At 36.1% G+C, this 23,244-nt stretch overlaps 1 protein-coding gene across 3 annotated transcripts in view; it reads right to left on the bottom strand.

Moving 5' to 3' along the window:
• Positions 1–23,244, bottom strand: part of Zfhx4 (zinc finger homeobox 4) — a 187,640-nt gene that overhangs the window by 61,338 nt on the left and 103,058 nt on the right. The window lies entirely within an intron of this gene.

The following is a 23,244-nucleotide window of genomic DNA, read 5'->3' as shown; positions in this document are numbered from 1 at the left end:
AGTCTCCTTGCTCTCTCTTGCACCACTGATGAGTTCAGTCTTAGGCAAACAGAAATTCTTAATCTTCTCTTTTTAATATTGAAGAGGTAAAGCCCTTTCACCTGCATGTGGAGGCTGCCTTTTCATCAAAGCCCAGGAGATTCCAGCAACAAAATCAATGTACGCATGTTCGGAGCCGTTTTCAGGGTTTTGTAAGACAAATCTCTCAAATGGGGATGAGTTTAATGCTATTGAGCCAGGCTTCGATCTGCCTGAGCCAGCAAACGGCACAGCAACACTTGACTTGCCCGAGCTCCTGCTCTCCCAGGACTGAAGGTTCTCCGCAGACACAGCTGTGGAATGTCCCCATGACCCTTCACCTCTCCTAATCCAAATTTAAACCTTCCAGTGGACTGGCTAAATAAATAAATATTTAAAGGTAACCTCAAATCAACAAACATAATTAATGACTTTTTCTCGTCCATGTGAATGCGCTACACTGGGAGAAGTTGCCATGTTGACGGAGTGCCTGGCAGAGTCAGGCCCAGGCATACTGTGTATGTGAATAATCCAATGAACATGGCAACGTCTTTCTCCTTTCTCTGGGATAATAATTTGCCTACTGAGTCTAGGAGGACAATATGTTTTAAATAAGAGTATCTCTATACTCATATTTATGATACTGTATGAATAAACAGCTATTCCTTAAAAGTTTAGACCTCCTACCTTTGAAAATGCACACTGCCATTTTTAGTTACAATTCCCGTTATTAGAACTCAAAAGGCCAGTACATATACATCACCGTACACAGTTTTGGACATTATAAGCCAATGCTGATGGATATTTCTGGGTAAATCGTGAACACTGTGCTTCATTCAACCTTACTGTGGAAGGGCCTAGCTCCCTCTAGCCATGGTGAAACCATTATTTGCCTAACTTGCTAAACCACTTGTTAAATCAGTCAGGAATTTACAGGGCTATAGTTTTTCTTTCATACAATAGTGTTTTGTTATGGCAAGGACAAGGCATTTTTATATTTTCTAATATTTAGGAAAAATCAAAGGGAAACAATCTTGTATTTCCATTTCATTTTAAGGTGAGTATTTTCTCAGACATTTGAAAATCTGCTGGAATTTGTGCAAAAAAATTGTGAGCCTGAGTTATGATCCAGTGTTACCACAAAAATATTTCTAAATCTTCTGTATAATGACATTGAGATTATAAAATATATATCATCATTTATTCTCCTTATTCAAGTGATACTTTGTGAAGAAGCTTAATTTAAAGCTAATTAAAGCACAACAAGACAAAGAAATCACTTAGGATACTGACGGAATTTACATGATTCTTGAGTCTATTCCCTTAATTGGTTTGGGTTCTGAAATATGTCGTTACTATTAAACCGAATATTTCCCAAACTGGAAATGATTGTGAAATAGAGTCACTTTACTATTCTGCTATTCTGCACTATTCTTGGGAAGTTAGCATGGTCTCAGATCTCCACCATACTCCCATCTCAAAAACAAACAAACAAACAAACTAAAATAGCAAAGGAAGACATGGGAGAAAGGCCTAGTAAGTTAGAGAAAACTGGGAAGAACTAGTCTGGAATAAATATTTACAAGGAAAGGTATATCCCTAACTGCAAAGATGCATTTTATAATAATTAATTTTAAAGTTTTAACCTCTTTTAGAAAATTATTAATTTTCAAAAATGAAAAGAACTTTTATTACCTTCCTGTCCCCCTCACACACATACTTCAATTCGCATTCTTAAAAAAAAAAAAAGTCTAGATTTTTGTTTCAGCACTAGGCAGAAGAATTTCCCTTGCTCATAAATATTTTAAACTAAATTTGTGCCTTTCCAGCTAAATGGCCTTTCCAGTTAAATGGATATTGCTTACTGTTGGTCACCAGCTCAAGTATGCTGACAGGAAGTAGTAAAAAATGTGGTATCATAGAAAACATGACACTTTGAGGTCTCAGTCATGAAAGCCAGGCAAAAAGAAAAAAAAAAAAAAGGCTGTTTCTTGCCTTTTCTCTGTGGCCTAGGGCTTCATATATAAAGAGTACCTGAAGATGTGAAAAATTTCTATTTTCTCTTTTCTAATAAGGACACTTACACTACAATGTGAGCATAGAAGTTAGTTTTGTGGGAGCTTTTTTCATTCTTATATTTCCTACAAAAAATAGCATTGCGTCTCAAAAATAGAATAACTACTTGAAAGTGGCTGTCCCTATGGCATAAAAATAATCATTAATGCTAAAGCTGATCACCTTGATTCCAGTGTAGTGCAAAAACCCTCTGCGTATGCACAACGATGCACTCACTTTAATTCCGAAGTTTGTAGAGTCCGATTTTCTAATTCAAAGGCACATTTCATACCATATCGTATAGGGAATGCCCCAGTTAAACCATATTTCTTTAATGGCAGAACTTCAAATGTCATCTTGAGTTTCACAAGACCCTTTCTTTGCAGAAGTAATTAGCTAAGGCAGAGTTTGTATGGCAATTAAAAACCACTTGCTAGCAGAAGCTTGGAGGCACTGTGTAATTTTTTATGCTACAAGTACATATGCGTATTCTTGCCTCTAGCTTAAATACAGTGAATGTTGTAGCTGGTTGCACAGGAATTGTCTCAGAACATTAAAGCAAGCCAAACACGATTGTATTCCAACTAAAATTGCTCTCTTTATACCGTGTATTGAAACTTGATAACTGTTGGTTATAAAATTCCTTTGATTTTCTGTAGGTAATAAAATACTTTGGCAATTACTATTGACAGTTCTGGATAATCTTGAAGCCTGCCTTGCCTGAAGAAGATGAGTGTTACAAATCACTGCAGTGAAAGAGGGAAGAACAGCAGCAGGCAGCAGACAGGTTTCAATTTCACAATGCTGATTATCTCATTCGCGATTCTATGCATGCCTAAATCTGAGAATCCCTCAAGCAGCTATATGGACTTCTACTTTTAAAATGCCTATTACGCTTTCATACTTTTTCCTGCTTCCTGAAGAGTGCCATTTCGCCAAGCTTAAATAGCAGAAAATTGCCCTGCTCTTCCTCTGCCCATCTCCTCAATCTCTATTAACCTGCCCAAGAACAAAGGCGCATGATGACCCAGCTATAGGTTGAGGAATAGGTTTGAAGTTGTTTTTCATTTACTGCCACGCATATTTTTGATTCATAAATTCATTTCCAACAATACCCTCTTTTTAATACTTCAAGCAAATTACAAAAAAAAAAATGTACCTTTTTTTCCCCAACATATATCAGTGTATTGGTCCTTGTTCAGTCAGTATGGACACACTCCCGTGCATACATACATTTTATTATTTACGGCAATGCCAAACAAGAGAACATGGTTATTAGAATGTGTCTTGATCTAAATAAAGTGATAAAAGTGAAGCTGGCCCGAACGGAATTCTTTCCGTTTCAGTTAGAAGAGAACAACAGGCCAGGAGCAGAAAAGGAAAATGGTTGAAGCACCTGGTTCTAATGCTTGCAATAGGCCTTTATTAGATGTCATAAACTGAATGATGCATTACTCTGTGGACGACTTATAGCTCACAAATGTTGAGGTAAGATGGAGGACAGAGAGCTCTTTTAAAACAATAAGGTTAAACAGTCCTTTTAAATCAAGCCGTATTTATTAAATGCAGAAATCTTAATAACCTTGCAAAGATCTGTTCATTCTTCTCATTTTATTCATTCCTGCCTTTTGCTTTTTAAGGCTAAATCTTTCTATTGGAGGCTGACAATAGCTCCCTCTTGCCTAGCGCCATGAAAAGTCAGTACGAAATGACAACCGCATTGTAAGAGAATGGAAAGAGACATCTTTCTATTTTTTCTTTCTTTCTTTCTTTCTTTCTTTCTTTCTTTCTTTCTTTCTTTCTTTCTTTCTTTCTTTTTTTTAGAAGAAAATTTTGAAGGCTTCATGTCCATTCAGTCTAGTCAATTAAGTTAAAAATTCATGCGGGCTACAACAACAACAACAACAACAACAAAAGGTAATTTGGCCATCGGAAATGGCTGGAAAATAGGGTCTGTTTTACATTTAAAAAGATAAAAGAATGTTTTCTAAAATGACAATTGCTGGTTGGCCATCGATTGGAAGCTTTAATCTCATAGCCTGCTCAAATTTCCCATTATGTCTCACTGAGGCTTAGAAGACTCGAGAGGCCGAACTGTGGCCTTCAACAAAAGTGGAGGGGGTTGCAGCGTTAAGAAACACAGCTGTTGCTCGCAAGCAGCACATGTTAGAGTAGCTCACTGCTTGGTTTTCGCTTGCTGCTAATAAAAAACTAAAAGTGTTTTGCATGCTTTCTATAAACAGTGCACTTAAGTTTTATAATCTAGTACATCTTATTAAGCGTGAAGTCGGCCGATCCCTAAATTATTCATAACGTAGTCCAGACTGATTAAGATTGGCTTGTTAAGGAGCACACGAAGCAATTACACTGACAAGGCGGTGCGGCCTTGATGTATACATTCATTGTCACAAGAATACCCAAAGTGAATGCCCTTATTAAGCAATGAATTTCACCTCACTGGCCTTCCACTATGGCTGCCACGGGCAGGGAGAGCGAGGAACAACATGTCAAAAGCTAACTCTGAGGAAATGCCTATCTTCAAGTGAAACCGATTTTGTAATGAACCTTTCAGTTCGCTCCTGAGGTAATAAATCCTGACTGGTGCATTAATTACTTGATAACATCCCATCAAAATGCAAATGCGGCACTTGACCCACAGGAATGGCTCAGTAGCTGGTAACTCTTCAGGGTGGACATAAATTGTCTGTTTTCTCTTATCAAACAGGGCGTTTATTTCCATCGTGCTGAGGTGAATGTCACTTCTGCCACCCTCAACCCCTGGATGGCCTGACACCATCATTTGCAGAGACCTGCCAAGATGTGCCAACATCCTAATTGTGCTACTCTTGTGCTTTGTACCTTCCAAGAGAAACTGTCCCTTATCCCACCAGGCCGTCCCCATGATGCACGCAACTCATACTCTTTCATATTCTGAAGGAATGTAACTGTTGGGTCGGGGACACAGGGTGCCAGTGTCACAGAGGAGCCCCCACCTGCAGCAACACACTCATCTTGCTTCTCACTAACAACACAGCAACTGAGGGACTTCCTTGTATTTAGGATCCCAGGAAAAGCTGAATGGCACAGCAGCATATTGGTGGCCTACAGACTTAGCATCACATGGAGGAAGTCAAGGCATTCCAGGAATCTATATTCACATCATGACAAGGAAGCATTTCTAGGTGGTGTTTTAATATTTTCACAATCTAATCAATACCTCATTAAGGAAATAGAAATGGTACACTCTAGACCCGAAAAAAAGATAGTGAGATAAAAGGGAGAGTCAAAACATGGCTTAATAAACACTTGAAAATGGGTGAGAGAAAATCCTGTTCTCGAGTGTTCTCTTAGCCTGGTGAAACAGATTTACTTAGTTATGGAAACAGTTTCCGCAATGAATGTTAATGAGCATCTTTGTTTCCGATTGGCTGTTCGCAACTCTGCTCTCCATCAATAGGTCTGACTCTCCCACCTGGGTCAACGTGCCTTCCAGTCGTGTTTATTTGTCTTGAAGGCACGGTGAAAATCCTTAATTCAGGTTACTAGGCAACCCTGCAGGTGAGAAAATATAATGTTTGGCTGACTCCATTTTTGAATGCACACAGTGGCCTAATGCCTTCAAAATAGACTGCAAAGCATGTGCTGATGACTCTCTGCAACGTTCTCTAAAGGCGAGGTCAGGGGAAAATTAATTGATGCTGAGAATAATGACAGGAGGAGAGGCACCACTGAGACTTGGTGTGACTGGCATGTGATAATGTTAGCAAGAATCTCAGCATGTGACTGGACAGTGTGATGAAAAATATACCCTGTGAGAGGGAAAAACAACTTACAAAACTTAATTAGTTTTTGACACTTCTTCATAAGTTATTATCTTTTCATTTGGAGCATTGCCTTGGGACATCAATACACAAGAAGAAATGAAACATTCTTATTGTAAATATGAAAGAAAGATGACTTTATATTGTGCCTCTCCTCTTTACATGTCTGCGTGAATAAACAAAATCCCCTCTGCAGGAGAAGTACCCCGAATGATGCAAGCTCATGTTCTATGAATACAGCATTGTCTTAGTCACCTCGTGATTCCGTTATGATTGATTATGTAATTTTGATTTTTAAAAAATGAGCTGGCATTTGAATAAACAGAGTCAAAGTAAGAGTCTTTGATGGGCAGTGTTCAAATCATATCCCGCATTGCAATAAAGCCTCCTGTACAGCAAATGTATTTTTAATTCCTTTCCACTAAGGTTTCTACCTAGAAGTGATCCACACTGATTACTAAATAACCCTTGTGAGTTGCTTTGTCTTTTGAATTTTAAAAAATACACTTGCCTTGAGCAATGAATTTTATAAACCAGTAGCTCTCATGCTTGATGAATCATTCTTACGTTATGCAGTGCTGTGTGGTAGAGGGCTGAGATAAGATATTCTATCCACAAGCTACTCAGTACAATTCATCATCAGCGGCTCACTAGTCCAGTGATAATACCTGGCTTGCAGATTGTAATGATCAGATTCTGTTTTTATTTCAAACAAGAGCAATTCCGAATACCAGAGGTTTTAATTTACATACATTAGTGAGGTTCAAATGTGGCAATAGCTACAAGCAAATTCACTTGCAAACTGTATGCTTGCCTTGCATAATGGGTTCCCTTTAGCAATTACTCACTAGTGAAGTATCCAGATAAAAATGAAAACAAAGGGAGAAAAGGAAAAATCATGATACATACACCATAGTGTGGGCTAGGATAATTACTGAACCACAGTGAAGGTCACGTTTATATCTGTTTTAGTAATGATTTCATGTCCTCTTCCTCTATATTGAATTCCTAATGCAATTTTCATCCTAGTGTGTGGTGTTAAACTCGTTCTTATCTGTGAATTTTTTTAAAGTTTTAATACTAGCTTTCTTTTATGCAACAAACATACTAATAGTAGTAGAAATTATTGATAACATTGTAAAGTACTGAAACATGCAAACATCTACCATACATACTAATTCTACACACACACACACATGCATGCACGTGTACAAACACATGCATGCACACACATGCATACACACTCTCTTTCACACACACACACACATATGCACCCCAAAACTTCACAAATTACGCAGGTCAAATGTTTATTAAAAACCAACAGGCTTGTAATAAAATACCTCTCCTAGTTACATCACTTTCACACTGACCACAGTATTGAGCTTGAATTCCCAGCAGCACCATTATGAGACATTTTTTGCCACCTTTCTGAATCTGAAAAGCTTCCTACATTTAGTGAAGATTAGGTAATGCTACATACAATCGATAGCAGCTATCAATTCTATGCCTTGTTCAGCAGAACACGTTGATTAAAGTAAGGAAGAGGGGTCACTGAATATTGCTTAAAACTGGACGTTTCTTAAAACCAATCTGTAGTTTGGAGAAAATATAATACTCATAGACAACAACAAATACTGACATTATGATAAAAAACAGGAGTTGTTTAGTAACCATTTATATAACCATGAGGTTAATGAAAAGGTAACTTATCCAGCCCAAGCATTGGACAGGACTTGAACAAATGCACTCTGATTTTCCAGTCTGCAGGTTGCTTATGCCATGGTGTTAAAATTACAAACACTGAATCTCTTTTCAGATTGGCACGCCTATATTCTACCCAATAGTTGCAATAATAGTAATAGTCTAAAGAAATTTTAATGTCTGTAAGAAAAGTCTTGTCCAAATGCACATATTTATGCCTATGATGAGATTTTTTTTTAAGTTGCACACCTGAGGAAACTAGAAAAAACACTGATAATGTTCCTAGGCTGAGCCATACTAAGAATACAGAGATAGAGTGAATTTGCAACAATTATCATGGGTCTCTTGGAATCAGAGCTGCTCTGGCTACACTGATTTCTAGTGTCTGTTGGCCAAGAAGATCCAGGTACTTTAAATTAGAGGAGACACAATCTTTCCTTCCTGTTTTATCAGTTCACCATCACACAATGCCTATGTCTGGGAACTGTTAGCCTTTTTCAGAAACCATACAATAAAGTAAGTAATCATAAGATGAGAAGGGTGAGAAATCAGGAAATGGAAAATAAAATAATAAATTACATTTATCATATTTTATAGTGTATTAGAACACTTTGTCTTTCTAACCAGGTATAACAACACTGTCAAGAAGAGCAGCAATAACACTCTCATTTTGTTACAAATAAGTAATTAGTTACTTGAAGGTTTCAGACTTACTTGCGGTTCTGGCACTCAACACTCTCTATGACAGAGTTTAGACAATAGCAATTAGTTCACATGCTTCCAGCTATCAAAAACCACTGAAGGGCTGTGCACTTGCTTTAGCAAACTATTGCTCTTCCTCACCATGCCATGGTCCAGATGAAAGTGGGTATTATGTTGATGAAGCCTACAAGACACATCTTGACACACATTTAAGAACACCAAAAATGGAGATTCACCCCTAACAATTTTCCTAATGATAAGGGAGCCAAAACACACATTATACTATAGTTTCTCTAAAAAGGAACTTCCAGATGTTGTGCTATACTGAGAAATCATCTTCAGTTCTATTTCATATCTTTATGTGCATGTATAACTCTACTAATGTCATCACTTTCCAATGTACAGCCATTAGGTACTATTTCTCTCCTAAACTGATATGATTATTATAATAATATGTAGTGGTTAGCTGTCTTTAATAAGCTAGAGTGACATCACTTCTGTCAAACTTCCATCTTTTGCTACGAGTGGCATTATTACCCAATATATGCTGTTCCCTCCAGTTATTAGATGTGCTGCTCTGCTCTACTGTTAGTTTAAATTTGAGGTTCCCAGCCTTTGTAAGATCCAAGGTAATCTCTCGGTTTCTTTCCTACACAGTCATATTTTCTGCTGGCTTCAAGATCTCATATAAGAGCATCCTGGGCCTTTGTCTTTCCAGCGCAATCACATGGCCTCCTATTTCACTAAACGTTTCAATATCTATGTGGAAACAGTTAGTGTTATGATTTCTAACAAAGGTGCTTCCAATAGGTATCAGTGAGTCTATCTAAAAGTTGAACAATAAGCCTTTTACTACCCAAACCAGCAAAGGTTAAACAAATTGGAGGACCTTCACTTAAATATCTGAATTGTTTTGTTATATAGATCACAATAAACTAAAATAATGTAACTAACATTCTTTTCCATGGTAATTTCTATTCTTTTTCATATTGTCAAACACAAGGAAGGCTTTATTTTCTAAACTCAGACTTGGATTTGTTTTTAGCTAATCATTTGTCTTTCCTTTACCAGGGAAAAGTAGCTGAATATATCAAGTTCATTTTCCTGAGGACTTCAAGAGGTGGTTGAGGAAGCCACTTCCTACTTGAATCTCTGCTGGGGGCTGACATCCTAGCAGAGCCAGTGAACCATGATCACGTCCATAAAAAAGGGTCTCAGCCACTGAAAAGCTTTCCTTCCTCTGAGGAACAAGAATGAAAATGAAGAGCCAACTGTGTTCTTCACTGCATTCTATTTTAGTTAGATCTGAAGACATTACAAAATGCTTTTGCTATCCACCCAACTACAAAAACTATATTCATAAAACATTATCTTTAAATAAAATTACAAAAGTACAAATACTCCTTTTTGGCTCTTAAAAAAAGATTGGAACTGGGTGGTGGTGGCAAACATCTTTAATTTCAGCACTCGGGAAGCAGAGGCAGATGGATCTCTGTGAGTTTGATCCCAGCCTGGTCTAAAAGAGCAAGTTCCAGGACAGGTCCCAAAGCTACAGAGAAACCCTGTCTCAAAAAAAAAAAAAAAAAAAAAAAAAAAAAAAAAAAAAAAAAAAAAAAAAAAAGACTGGAGAGTAGTAGGAATGAAAAGTGGAAGCAATTATGGTCTGCACTGAATACTGTTCTGGTTTGATATTAATATTATAGCATAGAATTGATTGTACTCATCCTATTATTAGCCACATATTTTTCAGTGCCAAAATTCGTAATCCTCTTTGGAGGATACATAGCACTTGAGCAGACACAATCGGTGGTCGTATATGATGGAGAACACACAAAAACAACTTTTCACCAACTCTGCCTCTTTAAGTTTCTTCTAATTTGACAAAAGCAGGAGGAAGCTCTTACAATAGTAAGCTGTGGGGCCAATCTGCCTGCACAGCAATGCCCACTTTAAACCTCACAGCTGGGAAAGCAAGAATTCACGTATTTCTGTCACTTCAGAAAATCCTGGCCTTCCAGTGGCATCGGTTCAACCATCTTTCTAATTTTTAAATTATTTCAGTTAACATAGATACTTTGGTTGGGGTTCTTAATGTGCCAAATACAGTCCCAAGAACACAGCTCTAGCAAAGCCAGAAAGCTATGACATGTCGCATTTTTAATAGCAAGAGTGGCATACTATCCCAGAAGACAGTTCCATTAAAACACTTAAAATGCTGTTTGGGTTCATGACTTAGAAGAGAAAGACCTAGCGTGCACTGGGTCAGATTTTTCTGTTTAAGAGAATCAATTTGAAGTGGAGTGCATTAATTACTTCAACAGTGACATAGAACGAGCCTTCCTAATCAAAATAAATGTAGACACTCTTAAGTATCATCTTTATTTTCTTCATATTTAGTGCTTTATTGGACTTTTCAATAATGATCTCACTACTGACCACAGGAGTTACTGGGTTTCACACACAAAAGGGCGGGGGGAGTAAAATGTGAAAGGAAAGAAAGTCTATAAAAGAAGCACAATGGAAATAATGGAAATACAGCCGTGTTTTTCATCGTTTTTGACTGAAATAGCTAGCCTTAAATGAGTCCGCCTTGGCTGACACTGGTAGCAAATCCAACCGTGTTAAAGAATGCTAATCCTTGGGAAGGAGGTAAAGCGTAATTATTTCTACAGGAGCCAATATACCTGCCCCTCAAAATTCACTTCTGAGGACTCAAGAAGCTGAAAACAAATCAATGCATTTTCATGTGAGTTTATTTCTAAAGATATGCATTTGCACAGAAGGCTCCATGTTGTTTATAACTTAAATGGATTAGGAATTTGTAATACTAATCTACTTTACTTCATTCTAAAAGAAATTAGCAACAAGAAAATCATCTCTAAATGTCATTTGAGATAAATCAATAAGTTCATAGGTATAGCTGGTTTATAATATTTAAAGTGCATTAAGTTAAGATATAGACCAGTATAAATTAATTTTAAGTGTATATATTTGACAAAAGTCTGTATTTCAGTCTTCGGTAATTCTCCTCCATTTCCTTCCCCCTCCCTCCCTCCCTCCCTCCCTCCCTCCCTCCCTCCCTCCCTTCCCCCCTCCCTCCCTCCCTCTCTCTCTCTCTCCCTCTCCCCCTTTTTCTCTCCATCTCTACTTCACCCCTAATTAAAGGCAGGGAAAGTTCTCCATTCCATGGGAGGTAACATCCTTCCCCATCATAATGTGCTTTGCAGGAGGTGAAGTGCCCAGCAATGCTCATTGTTATCAGGAGGTTACAGTGTCCTCCGAGTTTGGACAAGTTATTAGGTCAGACACTAACTTCCTAAGTAGAGAAATGATGTGTGTTCTTTGTGAGCTCCTCGGCAATGGCTGGAGTCAGTGCTAATTAAGGCCCCACAGCAACGTGGTTCCAGAAAGGTCGGTGACTTCTTTCTGCCGCCTAAACAGTGCTCCACTCAAAGGAACTGCCCCTAATCTGAAGTGATGCGATGTGGAGCTGGCCTTTCAGAGCCACCGTCTATTTAAAGGAAAATGACAGTTAATGGCAGGGGTGTCAAGAAAGAGCAGATGGAGGAGCTGGGAGAAATGTCACTCTGCAGCTAAGTTTACCTGCAATTAGTTACTGTGTTGAGAAACCAGTGGACAATGGAGCCCCAGGCACTTTTTATGACTTTGGTGATCCTAAAATGCCATGGAGGTAAAATCTACATCAGGCAGTCCCTGGGATACAGCTTCCTACGAGGCAAGCAGCATCTATGTGCACCAAGGCCCAATTCTAGACCTCAGTTTAGCCCAAAGCATTACTCTTGTTCAGTGGTCCTCTAGTATTATTAAACCACAATGGTTTTAGTGATTGTATTAATAGGAACACAAATAATAAATTCAGGATACAGAACATTCTGTTACATTTCTTAATGGGAATAAGCCATTGTGGTAATTAATCTTAGAGTCATTCTCTTTTGTCCCTTAAGGCACAGAGCTTGAGAAACCCTAATATTATTCAAAGGAAACCCAGGATTTATTATCAGCAAGCTTTAATTGACACCTGTACTGATTACTAATTACTTGAAAATTGTAAGATCAGTTGGCACAGATTCGTTCCTTGCTTTCTTATTTCAACTATCAGTGTTGCATCTCCATGTTGTGCATGAACACTGCATGTCCCTCAAGAGTTCTTGCTGAGCTGATGCTCCAGAATCATCTGTCATACTACAACAGCTAAGGATGAATCAGAGTTCTGTTTTTTAAGCATTGTGGTTTCCACGTTTTGATTACAAATGTTACAAAAATCAAATGGATGCTAACAACCCCTTTGTATTCAAGTCCCAAAGTCCCCTGAAAAAATAAATTTCAAGTTTGAAAATTATACGTTCAGGGTTCTTTTTTTAGGTTTCAGGATTACATAACTAAACGCTATTTGCCAAAGTCATAATGCAAATTCATACATAATATGATATATTTATTCACTGGTATTCAGTCTTTGTATAAAAAGAACATTTTCTCATAACAGAATATACAAGTTTAATACACACTAAAACTTACTGCTATATGCAAGAAAAATATATACTAATCACAGAATAGAACTGTAGACATTAGACATAATTTATCCCACAGCATTTATACTGTTGAAGACATAGAACCCCTGAGGAGCTGCACTGTTTCCTCTAGTGGCATTCAATTCTAAGATTAACATCCTGTTTCCTAAGAACTCTCAGACAAGAATGATTTTTTTTTCTTAATCTAAGTTCAGAACTTATTGCAAAGAATAAAGCATTCCAACATTAAAATGTAATGTGGACATAAAAACATATACCCTGAATTTTTTTCTACAGCTTTGGTATTTATACTATTTTGAAACACATTGCCAAACTGCAAATGAATATTCGTAATTATGTAAACAGCTTTCTACTTTAAAGCATAGAAAATCAGTGGTTAAGAGCACTGGTTGATCTTCTAGAGGACCCAGGTTCAATTCCCAGCACCAACAGGGCAACTCACAACTATCTGTAAGTCCGGTTCCAGGGGATCAACACTCTCACACAGACATACAAGCAGACAAAAGACCAATGTACATAAAATAATTATAAATTTTAAAAAAATATAGGAAATCATCCACCTTAAAATAGAAAAAAAGCTAGAGTGCTTTCCCTTTCCCAAAAATGTACATAACATATACCTTGGAAACAGATAATGAGACCTACAAAAGCAAAAGTAGTCAAGGCACAAGAGAAGCCAGGTTTACAGTGCTAGATAAAATGTCTCAGAGAGAGAGACTCTTTACAAAGTGGGAGACTTTCCTATAATTCAAAAAAAAAACTTATTTATTGAAAAGTACCTTTTGGACAACAAGAAAAATACTTATTTGCCCAAAGTGAAAAAAAGGAGAAATTTGGGGGGGGGGTATTTTTAACCCAAAGTTTTATTGAAATTTTTAAAGTTGTCTTTGTTTTAGCAACTGAAATAAAACAGTGAGAAACCATCTAACAAGAGTTTTGTTTTGTTTTGTTTTAATAGTGTGAATGGCAGATCCCTCTAAAAATTCTTTTCTGGTTGAGTTGCTATTACTCATCCAGGAACGACGGGTCACCCATTCTCCTCTGTGCTCAGGTCAGGCTGGGTAGAATCTCAGACTTGAATCTTTGGAATTCAAAAGGTAGCAAGCCTCTGTAACTGAAGCTTTCCAACGTGAAGATTATGGTGCTGAATGTTACAGAAGCTGTCTTTCACGTTACCTCCCGAAAATATAACAAACAAACAAAAAGAAAACCACTGCCACTGGGTTGACAAGATTAGAACCGTACAGCATTCATTTCTTTAACAGAGATTAGTTGTTGACTCCTTAGTAGAGAATTAAATGAATAACTTCAGACTTTCTTATAAGTTTTATTTTCTGCTAATATATGCTGAATACGAATATGTGAGGCATCTAAATAACAACATATTTTCCTTGTGAAATGTGGTCTGTAAAGTTTTCAATAATCTTCTTTTAACAATAATTTCTTATTGTCATACGCGACAACAAGTATGTAGGAACCATGTTGGAGAAGAAAAGAAAGCTCATTGTTTTGCAAACATGTCATTTTGTTAGATTATTTAATGTATATATTCAGATTTAAAAAAATCATAGAATAACAGCCAAAAAAATACACCTGTGATGAGTATCAAGTTAACAGAGTCCATCACAGTCCTCATGAGGTAAGAGATAAACAAGCCATTATTATTGTGAATGTTAGGGTCCTGAACAATTTTAGTGTAAAGGATGCTTCTTGGACCACTTAATTATATAGAAATAATTTATTAAAATATAGCCAGATGTGTAGAACAATTTTCCCCAGTGTCCTAAGGTGCAAATATAGATATGTATCAATCAAACAACTCTTAAATTTTGAAATAAATTATAAAGTAATGAGGAAAGAATGTTTTACGAGTTGTTTGTATGCCACATGACATCAAATTTGAAGCAAAATCAAGTCAATATGGATTATTTTAAGTGAAATTCTAATATGTATTTACACAGAAAACTAACGCTGCAGAAGATATGGCTGAGTGCGACAGACTGAAAAATGACTTTTCCGTGCATATGGATGTATGTTTACATATTATATGATAAGCTAAAATGATACTTCTAGAACTGACCATTCTTCTTTAATAATATGATGCTATTTCCCAGTTCAGATAATAGCACAGAAATTAAACTTCGAAAACCCTGATAAACAAATCAAAATAATTCAGATCTCAAATCCACAAATTGAAGTGGAGATTTGGTAATTGCCTAACTAATTTGATTAACTAAGATGAGTAAACTAGATACTTATGATCCATGATCTGTGTTGATCCTGAATGCTCACGTTTATTGAATAAATCAATTTAAACTGCTTAACTGTTAAATGTACTGTCTTCATAACATAAGGTGAAAATGAGATTCTGTTGTTGTCATTTTGTTATTTTTATTAATGTAGAGAGTTAAAAAAGAATTGCTTACCATGATACTCGTTTGTTTATTTCCTGACAAAATACTGTTTTCCACAGCACGGAGTCTAAAGCCTCACTCGTTATCCTTGGTAATTTTGCTCTATGAATCCCCATTAGAGCACTTCATATAAATGTTTCTTTCAAATTGAACTATTATGTTATAATCAAAAGGTGGAATTTAGCCAAAATGTTTATTTACCATTTTGTAGACAGTCAAAACAGTCTGTTGATGCACTCTTTGATATTAATTCCTACTCATCCAAGAGTGGATTTAGGCCAAAACGCTTGATTGCTCTTTTGAGGACTTCTACAATCATGTGTTAGTTTAGCCCTATATGAGCCAACAGCCAGGCCATAATGGAAGTCACTTAATACCAACCAGCTGATTTCTTTGTCTACCTACATAATGACACATAAATACTCTGGCTGTAAACTTTCCAGAATGAAAAATAACACACTGGTGTGAAATAAATGTTTTCATGAATTATTTTATTGGAGTATTAAATTTAATCATCAAACAAACGTGGACAACATGCTAGCATAGTCTGATAAATCTCATTAAAGAGTGCACAGCACAATAATAAAGATCAAGTTAAACAGCTCACTTTTAAGGTCAAGATCTTAGGCTCTCGTTTTGAATATATTCTTGCCTTTACATACATTTGTTTATTGTGAAATAAGATTATTGATCATATATTTTATATGATCAAATATATATATATAGTAAATGACAGCAACCACCGCTGATTTGGGATAATTGAAGTTTCTAAGTAAAAAGTCTCCACGTCTCTAAATATCTCAAAGATTCATTTTAGTGTTCGACATCTACAAGAGCAAATCTAAAGCAGAGGCCCTGAGTGAGGCTCTTCTAGAGCCACTGCTGCAAACTGCGAGGTGGAGAAGTGACATTAGAAGGAATGGGACGTCCACTAAACACAAAACCATAGAAAACAGGGTAATCAAAACCAAGAGCTCAGAAGCAAGACTGGAGCAGGAACATTAATAATCAAAGAATCAAGTGTGTAATTGTTTGATGCAGGAGATGCAGTGGAAGATCACTGATGAGGGATACATAACAATACAATTTGGAGAGGGAGAATAATAGTCTATAAAAAGAAACAGGAGGAGAGAGGAACAAAAGGAAGAGTAGAAAGAGGGAGAAGAAAATAATTTTGTTTATAAAATATGAACAATCGAGTGAACAATACTAAAAGATCATGAGTCTCAGGTCATGTGTGGAAAGAAGTATTTTCTACTATAACATGATTGCTTCCCAAGACTACTCCAAACTGCTTGGTCCTCAATAATCTCGAGAGTTACAACTTGTATAAACTATCAGGCAAGTCATTTCTCCAAAAAGAACTCTCAATTTTCTCATTTTGAAGTGGGGAGCATTATAGTACCAGGTGGTCACCATTAACGCGAGAATAAGAAAGCAGAACTGTAGAGGATACTTAAACGGTGACTTCCCCACAGATTATTTAGGAAGGTCTGCTGTGATCATCATCACTGTTAACCATTAATGGCCTTTTTCTAGGCCTACTTCAGTCTTGCTTCCTACTCACGCACCCTGTGTTTTCTCTAAACTGCATACTGTCTGCTCCAGCACTCCCTGTGGCTTAACTCTGTCTGGAGGATCATGACCTAACCACATTCTTCTCCTGATGTTTAAATCTTGCACAGACTGCAAGTTCTCATATTCTGCTGCTCTCTATTTTGAATCAGATTTAGTACTCTGTCTAGGTTCCCATCTGCCCATTTTTAGTTCATCTTATAACACTTGATTACAGTCACACATCCGTCACCCTTAAACTGTAACCTGAAATGCAAAGACAGTTTTAGTGTTGGATTTAATCCAACTGCAGGCCAATAAAAAGTAATTTAATTTTTGATGAATTAAAAACAATTCAAATAAGGGATATGTAACATTTATTCATATATAATGACTATGGTATTTACAAGAAAAGATGCAAATAACCCTAAGTAAACAGATTGGACTTATGGCAAAATAAATACATTGGCCATTGGATTTTTCCAGAAAATTACAAGTAATCAGGCTATGACTGGTGACTGCCAATAAATCTCATGCTTTGAGCTTTATTCCATGGCGGTAAACATTGTCCTAAACCTTCTAAACTCAAAAGTGCGGTGAACTATGTGTTTCCCTGCCAGGGGTTTCTGACTTCCAGATTGGAGATCATGATCTATGACGAAAGTTTCATCTCTGGGAATATTGTGGTGAATTTTGTATCAATGCCTTAAGTACCATATCACAAATTAAAACATTATTATATCTTATGGAAAAATGCAGTGGGAGCCTAGGAATATAGCTTAGTGTTATACAGTGCTTGTCCAAGGACACTCAAGGCTTTGGTTCTTATCCCTACACCATTCAGCTGTATAAATACATTTCTGTAATCAGAAATGTATAAATATTTCTTATTTATACAAATTAGTTTTCAAGGGTTATTAACAAACCTAATGTACATTATGGGTTTTAAAAATCATAATTAGTAAAATAACAATACTTATAAAATTTGACATGTTTTATATCCATGTGATCTAAATATTTCACACCAAGTCTTTCCATATATATTGCTTCAGTAGTGACATTGTGATGACCAGTGTCTGACTTCATGTCACGTGTTCCCCATTCACCTGGTCTAGATGATGCTTGTAGTGTACATTTTGGTAAGGAAAGAGAATGCCAAATAGAATTTCTTTGCTAATTTCTAACAGCCCAATGGCAGGGATTATCATGAAAATGTTTCTCACATATATAGTTTAGTCTCAAAATATCTCCTTTCTCCTTGTAGATGATTAATGTTTTGAATACAGTTAAAGGTGTGTATTATAGAATCACACTATTTTTCAAATATTAATTTCATTCCTGCAATGAAGGAACTCCCTAAGTCTACAAATAGAAACTTCCCAAGTCTTCTTTTCTTCATCTACAGCAGAGAATCAAGTGAGCAGCAGGATTCCAGGATGATTTAGGGGGTTCCTGAAGTTCAAGAATCCAAAGCAAACAAACATTTGCTTTTATCATTATCATTGGTGAGTCAATTCAGACTCTAATAATCTTCATAAACATTTCCTCAATAGATAGCCAGTTTAATACAAAGTAATACATACAGAGACAGTAGAAAACATGCAAATCAGACCCTCACTTGCCTCAGAACGATCTACATAAATGAGAAAACCATGACACTTTAGTCTAAACTCTTCAACAAATGCCTCATTTCTCCACATGTGTTGATCTAGTTGGGATTATTTCTATGGTAAATCATGTTAGTGTAGCTTCTGCAAAAAAATATTTACAAAATATATTCAAAATATCTAGACTACTACAAATAATTCTCACTGATATGTAGACCTGTCAGTTATGTTCTTATTATCTTATATAAATAAAATTCATTTGACTCAATTTCACAATGCCTCATAAATATTTCAATTCTTCTCCTTATAGAAAGTTACTATGAAAAGAAAAGCTCCTCTTATAAATTTATGTAAAGAATTTTTTCAAATTTTTTAACCATGATTTAAAAAATTCTGGTAGTTTGTATTATCAGAATATTAAGGTTTGATCAAGTTGTTCCTATATAAGGTAGTATTAAAGTTGAATGGTTAGATTTGTTAGAAATAAAGAGAACAGGCTGATATTAACTATGGGTTGATTATTGCACTTTTTAATTTGTTGAGTTTTATTTTAGAAATAGTCTACTATTGCAGACTCAGTAAAAACATCAAGTTTGCATAATTAGAATATTTATTGCCACAGTGTCTTAAAATTCTGACAATCTAGGCTGGGAAACAGAAGCTAAAGCTATTCTAGTGTTGTATTAATACGGAAAAATTCACTTAACATTTTTGAAGAAAAACTGTCAATATGCATAAGAATGAATTTTTGAAGGTTGGTTGTTTTGCTAATTACAGGCTGCTCAGGTGTTTAAATAAGTCATAGGCTTTAACTCTAATAGTAACCTGGCAGAGATCTGTTGTATATTCCAACTGTCCTCAAAATAATTACAGAGGGGAGCTGTGGACTGTCATTCATGAATTTGATTCTATTGTATGAGGAAGAAAAAGAAAATGGTGGCCTGCACATTAACACATCAGCATGGCTGGACCTATGACAAGACAGATGAGGATGTGTATTAAATCTTACACACGACTGCCTTTATGTATCAAGGTAAAAAAGTCCTTCTTCTTACGTATATTAGAGTCTGGTGTTGGTTTGACACCTACATTAATATTGATAGCATCTCAACATTCATTTTTATATTTACTGTCAATAACCAGTATAAACCTGGTAAAAAAAATTAGATAACATAGATGAAAAGAAATAGCTAAAGATAGTCTTATTTTATGATATCGAAAAATAATAATAAGAACTCTCAATATTGGTAGAATTTTTACAAAGTATTAGCCCAACAGCAATATATCAAGTGGCTTACAAAGCTATGACTATAATCTAGTCCCATTTGTCAAACAAGAAATTTAATGAAGAAAGATTCTATAAAAATCAGCTACAGGAGGAATAATAACATGAATATTATATGAATAAGAGATTGATGTGTTTAGAAGCTTGGGTACCAACATTTTATTATTTCATCTTTTTATGCTATCTTCAAGGACAATGGGGAGCTGCTAAGGGAAAATTCTGCCCGTAGATTACAGCACAAGAGATGTGCATGTAATGATTATAAAATTAGGGAATCTTAGATGCTGATTTTGAGAATTCAAAACATTTTTTTTATATGTAGATTCATACTGAGAACTGGAAGCCTCCTGAAACTTGTGTCAGAAAAGTTGCTATTTACTTTCTTTCAAAATATCACATAATTGTAAAGCCCATTTTTTTTCAAGGCAATATCCTGCTTTCATTAATAACCAAATGTTTCTTTTTGGTGGATATTTCACAGTAGGTTTTGGAGTATGTTATTTTTGCTATTATAGCAAAAACTATTATAAAACGTTTAAAGAATGCATAGAATAGGAATATCATACAAGAATATGATGAATAAAACTTTCATATTATCTCTGAATAAAGAGACATATAAATAAATCGCTGTTATTAAAAAATACTGGGATCTGTTATTCTTCTTAAGCTTTAATGGAAATGGCTAGCACTGCAATTTTAGGAACCAAGTCGCTGTTAATGCCTGATGTTGCATCGAGCAGGAGAAACTTAAAGGACTGAGACAGAATTTAAATGCATATTTAAACAATGCTTTAAAAGTTAGTCTTTTCCAAAGTCAGATCAGCTTTTAATAAAGCATATTTTTATAAAAGTCTCCCTTTCTAGAATTCTGTGGAAAATGAGTCAGGTAATTGTGATGTTCTTAGTAATAATTATCTCTGTGAAATTTATGTTACCACTCATGTGAGTTCTTCAAACAGGTTCGTGGGCTCTTACATCTTAAATAAACCCATTTCTATTATTTTATATTTTACCACTAGGCTTGTGGCCTACTGGCAAGGTTCCAGCTGGCAAGTCCATCTTTCTCCTCTGCCGACTTCATGGTCTTGGCATCTCACTCACTCTGCCTACTTTCTCCCTGCATTCAGTTTAGTCCCCTCCCTTATCCCCGGCCTAGCTCTATTCTGCCCTATCACAGGCCAAAGCAGATTTTTTATTCATTAACCAATAAACGCAACACATATACAGAAGGACTTCCTACACCAGAGCACTGACTGCTCTTCCAGAGGACTGGGTTCAATTCCCAGCACCCACATGACAGTTCACAACTGTCTGTAACTCCAGTTCCCAGGGATCTGACACCTTCACATCAATACACATAAAGTAAATTTAAATAAATTTAAAATTGAAACAAAACAAAATACGAAAGAACAAAAGAAAGAATTGTTCTTTCAGGAAGGCCATCACAAGACTGCATTCACAATGAAGCCCTTTCATAGGGCAGCCATACTGCTAAAGAAGGCAGGAAGACGACATCTTTCTGTGCTCCGCTAATGACACTGGTGTCTGTTCTAGCAAGATGTATGTAAAAGAAAAGACGTAGAGGAGCGCCTGGCATTGAAGAATAGCTTGAACTCTAGTGCTTGGGATGCTCAGAGCATTAAAGTTGACTAATTAATGTCAATAACACCCTTGAAAAAGATAAAGGGTCATTTTAACAAGTAACGAAACTGCTGAGATCATTTGAGAGGTATACTCAATCTTTCACCCAGGGGTCATTTCTACGCTTAACAAAGTGATGTAAAATTAACTATTTTCATAAACAGATGGTCTTTAGGATAATGGCTCGTACTTTTTAATTTCCTTTTTGGCAGTACGTTAAGCCAAATGTCAGCAGTGTCAATAGCCTTCATTAGAAGTTGCCTGATATTGCTGGGATGCTTCCTACAGACATCCAGCTGTTTCTCAACTCCGTATCACACACTGGCAGTAGAGGAATGTGTGAAAGAACTGAAAGATACAAATTTCATATTCTCAATAAGCGAGTCATATCAAATTCCCAGATTAAAAGCGGAAGGTTCATTATTTCCATCTCTCCTACAACCCTACCTTTAAATTGTTATGAAATCTTTTAAATACCCTTTTGTTTCCAAACCTGATTCTTAACAGGGGTAAGTGACGTACCACTGATAACATTTTCGATTCATAGGGTCCACATGTGGCCTGTCTTTGCATAGCCAGATAGATTGAACATTGTTGAACAAGGAAACCTATAAATCTCCAGAAATCCCTTCCATCTACTTTGTTTACTTTAGGCTGTTGATGAGCCTGTTAGGCTCTGTAGAGAGGAAATTACAAGCACTCTAGAAGGTTTGGCTGGAAGATGCTAGAAGCTGCAAATGGTGGAAAGAGAACTTTCTAAAGCCTCCATCCAACTTTGGCTACCATTTACATATTTGAGATTGCAGCTAGTGAGATGGAAATTCCATTGAAATGAAATCAATTGTGCTCTGAAATCCCTACCTGACTAGTAGCAGTGATGCCTAATATTAAACATTTAGGCTGTGCTGCATACACTTTATGAAATTTGGCTGAATTTGATACACTTATTCAGTTACTTCGACTCACCTAAAACTTTTACTTTTTGCCTGTGATCATTTCCCTGCTAATCTGGGCGACCAGACAAATCTCCTATTACTCAATAGATGTTGAAGACATTGTAATAATTGCCAACTGGTAAGGAAATGCCGCTAGAAATATTTCATAGTCACATGTTTAAACATCACTGGAAATTTGCTTATAGCTACTGCCAAGGGAAAGGCTTATGTTTGAAAGCATATTCTGCACAGTTATAAAAATTTAATGAGACAAAAAATATTTTCTTCAAATTATGTATCTACAATGCCACCGAAATCAAGAGAAAAGTGAAAAGCGAACTCCACACCGCCTGTCCTCTTCTTCTCTGGTTGCTCATGATAAGTCTTTTATTTTTTTTTTAAACAAAGTTGATTGGTTATTTTTTCCCCTTTGGCGAAAGTCGTACAACACACATTAGAAATGGTATTTAAAAAATGAAGCCAGGCTTAGTGACAGACACCAGTAGTTACTCTGCTTGGAAAGCCGAGACAGAAAGATTGAAAATTCCAGGCCTGCACAGCCATCAGAGCGAGAATCTGCCGCAAAACTAATAGAGTTTTTAAGTAGAGTTTGGTGCCCAAGCCTGTGGTAAAATTCTTAACTACCATGCATAATGCCTTGGGTTCAAACCTCAGAATTCACTAGTGAAAAAAGCGACTGAGTAGGGGAAAGGGAAGGAAATAAAAATGTCTGTGAAGAAAAGGAATTGTATGTAGCACCTCAGGTTTGTTAAACCATAGTATTTTCTATTACATTATATTCATCATAAAGAGAAAATTAATAAGTTAGTGTGTATCAGTCTACTTAAGACAAATAACTCTTGGAATATTGTTGGAGATAAAAGTAATTCATAAGACACAGATAGAAAAAATAAAGAACAAAAATCACTAGACAAACAAGAGATAAATATTTCCATCAATG

This window comes from Chionomys nivalis, chromosome 16 (assembly GCF_950005125.1).
Source record: "Chionomys nivalis chromosome 16, mChiNiv1.1, whole genome shotgun sequence".
Lineage (NCBI taxonomy): Eukaryota > Metazoa > Chordata > Mammalia > Rodentia > Cricetidae > Chionomys > Chionomys nivalis.
The sequence above is the reverse complement of the archived record's forward strand: the minus strand, read 5'-3'. Positions and strand labels throughout refer to the sequence as shown.